Genomic DNA, 8,175 nt, shown 5'->3' with positions numbered 1-8,175 from the left:
TAGAGTTATAGAAATATTTTGAATATTTTTCCTTCCTTTTTAGTGAAACCGGCGAGCCACTAATATATTTTATTAATAATAATACCTAGTTCAAGAGATCACGGAGAAAGAACCAGAGAATAAAATCTTTGAACCTAGCCAAGTACAAAAATAATGTCGCCATATGAGAATCTAAACTACAAACAAAGAAAACCTATAAAGAGCTTTAAAAAGTGACCTTATAAAAATGGCCTTTAAAAAAAGCTCCAAATATTAAACCCCAACCTATGAAGAGATAATTAAAATCGGCCTTATAAAAATGGTCTTACAAAATAGCTCAAAACATTTTATCTATTGTTTGAAAACCCCACCCTAGACTTGAATACTAAATATTGGGCATGATCAATTTCATAACAAACAAAAAATAGGTCGCTTGTGAATTTATTCCTCCATTTTGTTAGAATCCTTGGAGAATTCTCCCCATGGAATCAAAACCTTAGAGATAGACAACTTAGAAAATGAGTCAATCATAGATTCCGAATTGCTCATATATGACAAATCTAGAGATGACCATGGTTGTTGGATATCTAAAGAAGAAGGTAATGTAGGAGCCAAATTAATTCTTTATCATGGTGCAAAGAAGCAACATTGTGTGGTGCATGAATATGTTCATGCCCTAAATCACCAATAAAGCATGAACATTAGTAAATACCCTACTCTTCATCTCTATTGTCAAGAGTCTTCCTGCATAATGAGATTCCTATTGGAAAGGCTACATGCTCTATTGAAGCAAATATCATTTAATGTTGTTAAAAATTAATGATAATAGTTCACCATCCTAAAAGAAATGCCTTAGAAACAAATTGCCCACTGGAGGTAACCTATTCAACAAGTTATACTATTGAATGATTTCCAATAGTGTATCACCCTCAAAGAAGTCATCTAGAATTATTTTACATGTGATGTTCTCTAGCATAGCAACTAACTGCACCAAGTCATCTTCTGGCACCATCGGGATAGCATCTCAAAAAATCCTTTTGGTACATTCATCGGTATAAGTTAGGCTGATAATTTCATTGGGTGTCGATATAACTTCCAAATTCTTATTTTTCTTGTGCAATTTTACTTTGATGTTCTAGTATACCTGTAGAGGTTATATGTTTGAAGCATTCAACTACAAGTAGAGGCTACAAAATATAAGCACAACTACAATTAATACATTTTAAACATATATATACATAATGGTATAAGTTAAATATCCCATTTGCATTCAAAATTACAACTACATAAGATTTGGTGTAATAGAATTTTTTAGCAATTCTTAAGTTCAACTCGTAAAATACTAACACATGCCAAAACTCTTCAATAGCTATTTAAAAATAAATGTGCACATAATCATTTTTCAATGAATAAAGAATCATAGATATAATTGTTGACCATGAGGCTAGCGTGATACAATGCCAAGGAAATCACAAATTGAATTCTTTGCCTTGAAAAGTGCAATTCACCATTCCAAGGCTCTAGAAGGCCAGTTATTAGCCATGTGAACAAATCAATTTGAATGTTGTGAGTGTTCACAATGATACCTTTGTTGGTAATTAAGTGGAATTGGACTTTGACAATTTTCTCTCTTTTCAATGTTGAACTTTAGGTTTTAGAGTTTTGAATGAATTTCCTACAATAACTAGTCTAAAAATGGGAACTAACTTTCTAATACTTACCTAAATTAACCAATTTTTCCAAAAACAAATTTCAAAAGTAGTGAAGGATTAGAAAGAAATGAATTAATAAAAATCTTAACTAATATAGTCAATGATTTTTCAAACAAACACTTGCTTGGAGAAGTTTATATTGGAATATTCAACCATGTAAATACGAACTTAGAATCCACAATTCATATGAATATGATGCAATCATCAAAGGTAATCAAGCAATAAATAATTTCTTAGAATTCATCAATATCACAAATCCATTCACCCATGCACACATGTGAGACAATTTCCTCCTTAAACACATAAATAAATATAACCTAGCCAAGTTATAAATCATAGTAAATACACATTCAAATATCACCACCAATTAAGAAAATTGATTTCATAAACTATGCAACAAATAGATGTATCTCAAGAACTTGATTTTTTGATTCAAATTTACATATTGAGAGTGCAATATCTGTTATTTTTTTTTTCTAAACAAGGAATTATCAATGTTTATTACAATCATATCATTAGTTTACATAGTTTTCAATTAAAAATCATCCAAACTTGTAACTATGGTTTCTAAGTGTTATTTTGGGTTAAAATAAATTTAAAACAATGAATAAAAAACTCAAAACTTCTAAAATAAGGAATAATAGAAAAAAATTGTGCATGGTTTTTATTGATGTGATAGGGCCTTGTTTGGGATTGAGGTGAAAATAGATTTTGAGGGGACCCCAAAACCCCTTACAAAGATATTACATCAATATTCAATAAATCTTGTCAAAACCAAAAAACAAAGAAGCACAAAAACCAACATACCGAACCAAAACTAGCAACAACCAACAACACCAAATAGATAGACACAAAAAATACAACAGACCATTGGTACATAGACATGATAGAAGATAGGCATGCTCGTTGAGGATATGAGCCACCCATTTCTCTATAATGGTGAAATCACCAACAATATCTCAAATAGCTTTAGCAACAATACCATGGGTCTTCTTCCTCATTCTCACCCTAGTACATTTGCTAAGACCAAAAAAAATACATGTTGAATTCTCATTCCATGACCTAGTACCTTTGTTGCCATCTTTTTTATCCATTTAGGAAGATACGTCGAGGAGTTGTTGAGTAATCGTTATCATCTTCTATTCATCTCTTCACTACCTCTCTGAATGTCCTTTAGCTTCTCTTCGTACAACTTCAGATTGTCTAGCACTCTTTTTATTTTCCAACTCCTTCTTGGCCTGGGATTCAACTTCTAGTTGAGTTTGAAGGTCACCGATGTTAGCCCTAAGGTTATGAATTTTATTGTATATACAATTATCCATCTCCATAGAGTTATCAGTCCTCAACTTTAGAAACTACAAGATGGTATCCACCTTGTCACTAGGAATACCATGACTAGAATGAGTAGAAATATCCTTCCTACTAGTAGGCCCTCTATCCATATTCTGAGTTTCAACACTAGGAACCACAATGTTTTTAGGGTCAAAATTCCCCTTTGTTGAGCTAGAGCTAGTTTAGTCAATAATGTTTAGAGTGGGATTTTGAATCCCCTTCCCATTATGTTTCTTCTCTTGGACAATCTCATCCTATGTTTCTTCAAACTTCTTAATAGGTTTTTCCTTCTACACACCTTTCTTACCCTTAGTCCTCACCTTTTTCTTAGACTTGGCCTTGGGAAACCCAACCTTCTCACACTAGTAGTCCCTACTCCCTGTCCTTATTCTTAGGGATCCTTGGAAGAGTTGTCATCATCTTCCATTTGCATACCTTTCTCCTCACCAAAAGGAATAATAACAAGTCTCCTCTCTCCTTCGTTCAAGCCACAGTCACTACCACTATCAGTCTCCATCCACTTGTCCATTTCAATTTTTTTTGGGTGTTGAAAATGAACTTCTTTCCCATTATCTTAACCCAACAATCTCTTCTTGTCAAGCTCCTCCCCTTCCAAAACTCTCTTCCTTTTAGGTTTTTTAATACAGGACATAGGAGTCCTCATCTTACATTACTTTGAAATCAGAAGGATAAGGCCCTTATGAAGCACCGATTTTTTAGGTTTTTTCCCGCTTAAGGGACCTTAAAAGGAAATAAGGAAAATACACCCTATCTTTGTAATGAAAATGATTAAGCAGAGTGAAAACATAGTTGTGCACCCTAAGTTTATCTAGTCAAGAGTAAAATAAGCCATAGCACAAGTAAGAAATTTCTTCCAAATGGATTTAATATGCTCAATGTTCCAACTCTCGATGGTGCATGCACAAGTGCATTACATCTATGGGGATTTGAATTAGTTTTCAACATTGTATTGTGGCTTTTTAACCTTTTTGTTCTCACACAAATCCTACACTTCATCATATATAGACATACATATACACAGTAGGGTAAAAGCACAAACCTGTGTCACCTTTTATAAAGGAGAAGTGATATCAGAATTTAAAGTCTTCAACTTTAACGAAATAAAAGTGGCATTTGTGCTTAGAATTTGAAGATGATGTAAACTAATGAAATGTGTAAAATTGGATGAAGTTTATGTCTATAATTTTTTTTAAAAAAATTGGGTGAAAATTTTATTTATTTTTGAATTTTTAAAGTGTATTTTTTAATTTTTTAAAAATACTAAAAATATGGAGTTTTTTTCCCGTCAAACAAATATATGCAAATCTTAATATTTTGGTTTGATTTTGGAATATGTTAGAGTTAACATGTATACCTAGTGCACCGAAAAATTAAAATTAAAATTCGGCTAATATTTTTGAAGTTATAACTGGTCAAAGTCAAAGTTATCAGAAATAGACAGTTTTTTTCTCCCGTCAAACATTTTCCATCAAATCTACATATTTTTTAAAAAAAATTACATATTCTTGAAGAAGACTCTCTCCTCTAGTGCACCATTAAAAAAAAAAAAAAATTTAACATGATTTACTATTTTTTTCTTATTTTTGAATAGACATCTTCCTGAATCTTAAGATACCTACTTGTAATATTTTTAAATTATAACATATTATTCATAATCAAAACTTTAAAAAAATTATACAATCATAATTGTGACTCCGATAACTACTAAAGTATATTTTTAGTTTTAAAAAATACTTCAATTTAGTAGGTCAAATTGGCCTTCAAAGTGAGATGTTTACAGAAGTTCTGATTTTTGCTTATTTGGCTGCCACATAGGCTGCCACATAGATAGTTACGGCCGGAACTGTTTCAGCCGTAACGGTTTCGACCGGAACAGTTACGACCAAAACCCCTAGTCGGCTTGAGAAACCGCTAGCGGTTAGTGTGACTTTTTGATATAAAAAAATATTGTTTTGTCTTTTTTAAATAATTAAATATACAGGGACAATGAAAATTGAAAGAAGATTTGCAAAAAACAATTAATTTTGAAGCAATTTTCAACAACTGTTTTGCGGATTTAATCAATTTTGCAAAAGATCGAATAATTTGAAGGTGCTTTTTTTCTCTTCTAATTATTTTTATTTTTATGTATTATATATTGAACCATTAGCTGATATTTAGTAAAATCTAATTTTTTAATTTTTTTTTCTATAGGTTGAATTATTCAATGGGTAGTAAAAGGAAAAGATCAAGGAAATATGATAGAAAAAGAGATGACAAAATGAAAGGCCATACAAAACATGCTCAAAACCAACCTACTGAAATTCCTGAACATGATGAGATTCATGAAGAAAATGAAAGTAATGAAGAGGAAGAAATTGGCAGTTCTATTGATAGAGACAAATTAGAAAGCATAAAAAATTTGATGGATTTAGATGAAGAACTACTTTTTAACCAAATTCCATCTAAAGATATGATAAATGATAACACTATCAAAAAGCATTGTCAGAACATGTGGGATGAATATTTCAAGGATAAAAGTATATTTGGACAGGCACAATTATTTGTCAAGTTATTTAGGAGAAGAGATATGAGACCTGTCTTAGAGTTGTTGGGTGTTGATAACAGGAAAAGCCATGCTCATAATATTAATAAAACAATAGTTGAAAATTTGCAAAATGCTTATAACAAAATTGAAAACACAACTCGAGGAGGTGATTTGAGTAATGCACATAGAGCATTGATGACTACTATATCTAGTAGAAAATTGACACATAGAAAATAGGTACGTGCAATTTTTGATGTACTACATATATCTAGAAGAACTGTCCAGAGATACATCAAGAGGAGAAATATACTAGATGATAACATTGAGAATAACTGGGTGACTATTTGTAGAGTTCCTCGAAAAGACAGGATTTCTGAAGAAGTAAAAAGATAAGTTATTGAATTTTGGACCACACATTCTCGTGTTTCTTCCAACAGGCGTGATACTATACAAATTAAAGATCAAGAAACAGGGGAGAAAATTGAACATCCAAAACATTTCATAGATATAACTCAAAGTGAACTTTTTGAAGCATTCAAACAAGAATTTTCAAATGTCAAAATATGTCAAAGAATGTTTGAGAGTTTACGTCCTTCCTTTGTACGCATAAATAAGATGCGAGAAACTTGTTGTTGTAGAAATCATGTTGAATTTGGTCTACACTTGCAATCATTTAAAAAAGTTATGGCAATACTTGATCCTAATTTGGTCATCCCTAGCAGTACAACACAATTTGTGAGGTCCATATTATGTGATAAATTAGAAGATTCAGATGAATTCAAAGTGCAATGCATCAAAAATCAGTGTGAAGTTTGTGCAGATTTACACAAATTTTCTCAAATTATGCAAGTTGAGAATATTAATGAATCCACACCAGTTTCATGGATGAGATATGAATATGAGACATACCAAAATAATAAAGGGGATGAATCTAAAAAAATTGTATTGAAGGAGAGTGAATTGCATTATGATGAGTTCATGGCCAAGTTCCGTCCATTGATATATCCACATATCCAACATTGTCATGGTGCACGATGGCAAGCTAAACAGTTTCGTGATTCCAAAAATTGTTTTCCACCTGGTTGTATACTTTCAATTGTAGATTTTTTTGAGAATTATACATTTGCACCTCATACAGAGCTCCAAAGACAATATTATCATTCTGAACAAGTTGCAATATTTGTGCAAGTGACCTATAGACATGCACAATTTGAGGTGGATCAGATAGAAAGATTGGATGAAAATGAGCGCATCATCATCAAAGAGGTTCATTTCTATATTAGCGATGATAAAGTTCATGACAGGAGTTATGTGGCTCATTGTTTTGCAATGTTCTCTGAAGATCTCAAAAATCGTGGAATAAATGTTTCAGAGCACTGGATTTGGTCTGATGGATGTGCAGGTTAGTATGCACCAAATAATTACACATTTATTTAACTTTATTTTAACTTGTATTTATTTGGACATGTCTATTTCTATTTAATATATGTACTTGGATAATTGTAGATACTTATCATGTTTCACGTTCACAGGACAATTCAAATCTGCAAAAGCATTTAATTGGTTAGTAATGCAACATGCTAGAACCAATGTTAAGTTTTTATGGAATTTCTTTGAAAGTGGACACGAAAAAGGGGAGCATGATGGAGCAGGAGCATGTATAAAACGTGCACTTCGACAACATGAACTTGCAGGTAAATATATGCATTTTTTAAATGTACATGTTTAATACTCTAATAGCATATGTTTTAAATTTTATATATACATGCATATTTTATGTACATACAGGGAATAGGATAGAGAGCGCAAATCATATTGTTGAATGGTGCAAAGTTCATTTTGCTACTCGAGATACTGAATACAATAAGCGTTACTTTTGGGAGGTGAAAGGTGAACTAAATTATATTTATTTTTAATGTCTTTTTCAAATCAAGTTAAGTTTTTAATTAAATATTTATTTTGAAATATGACAATTAGTTTTTGTATTTGTAACAGATATAGATCGATCTAATCCTTACAATTGTCAAACGATTCCTGGAATTAGAAGTTTACATCAAGTGATGACTACAGGAAACCATAAACCTCCAGTACTTAAAGTAAGAGAGAAAACATGTTTTTGTGATGATTGCATTAAGGACAATTTAGTGAGTGCATGTGAAAATATTGAGAATGGATATGTTTCACATTGGGATTTGAAGGAGATAGTTAGAAAGCCTCCTTTTGAAGATGTTGACATTGACATTGACATTCATGATCCTGTATATTCAGCTGATTATGAGCGCATTTCTGATTTAGTTGTGGCAGGTTTGTGTGCATATATACATATATATAAATTAATATACATGTATATATTTTTAAAAATTAATTTATATTTCTCTTTTTATATACATGCAGGAGATATTTTTGCAGTTCAAGCCTTACCAGATAATGCAGAAAATGTGGACTATTATCTTTTAAGATGCACAAAAGCAAAACACAAGTTGCTAGAAGGAACTATAGATGCTGATGAATAGTCATATCCAATTGGATCAGTTGTTATTGAAGGAACATATTATCAACAAACAAGGGTAATTGGTAGTGGTATTGAATTTATTGAATACAAGC

Source organism: Cupressus sempervirens, chromosome 5, assembly GCF_028749045.1.
Source record: "Cupressus sempervirens isolate cs-2001-9-10 chromosome 5, ASM2874904v1, whole genome shotgun sequence".
Lineage (NCBI taxonomy): Eukaryota > Viridiplantae > Streptophyta > Pinopsida > Cupressales > Cupressaceae > Cupressus > Cupressus sempervirens.
The sequence above is the reverse complement of the archived record's forward strand: the minus strand, read 5'-3'. Positions refer to the sequence as shown.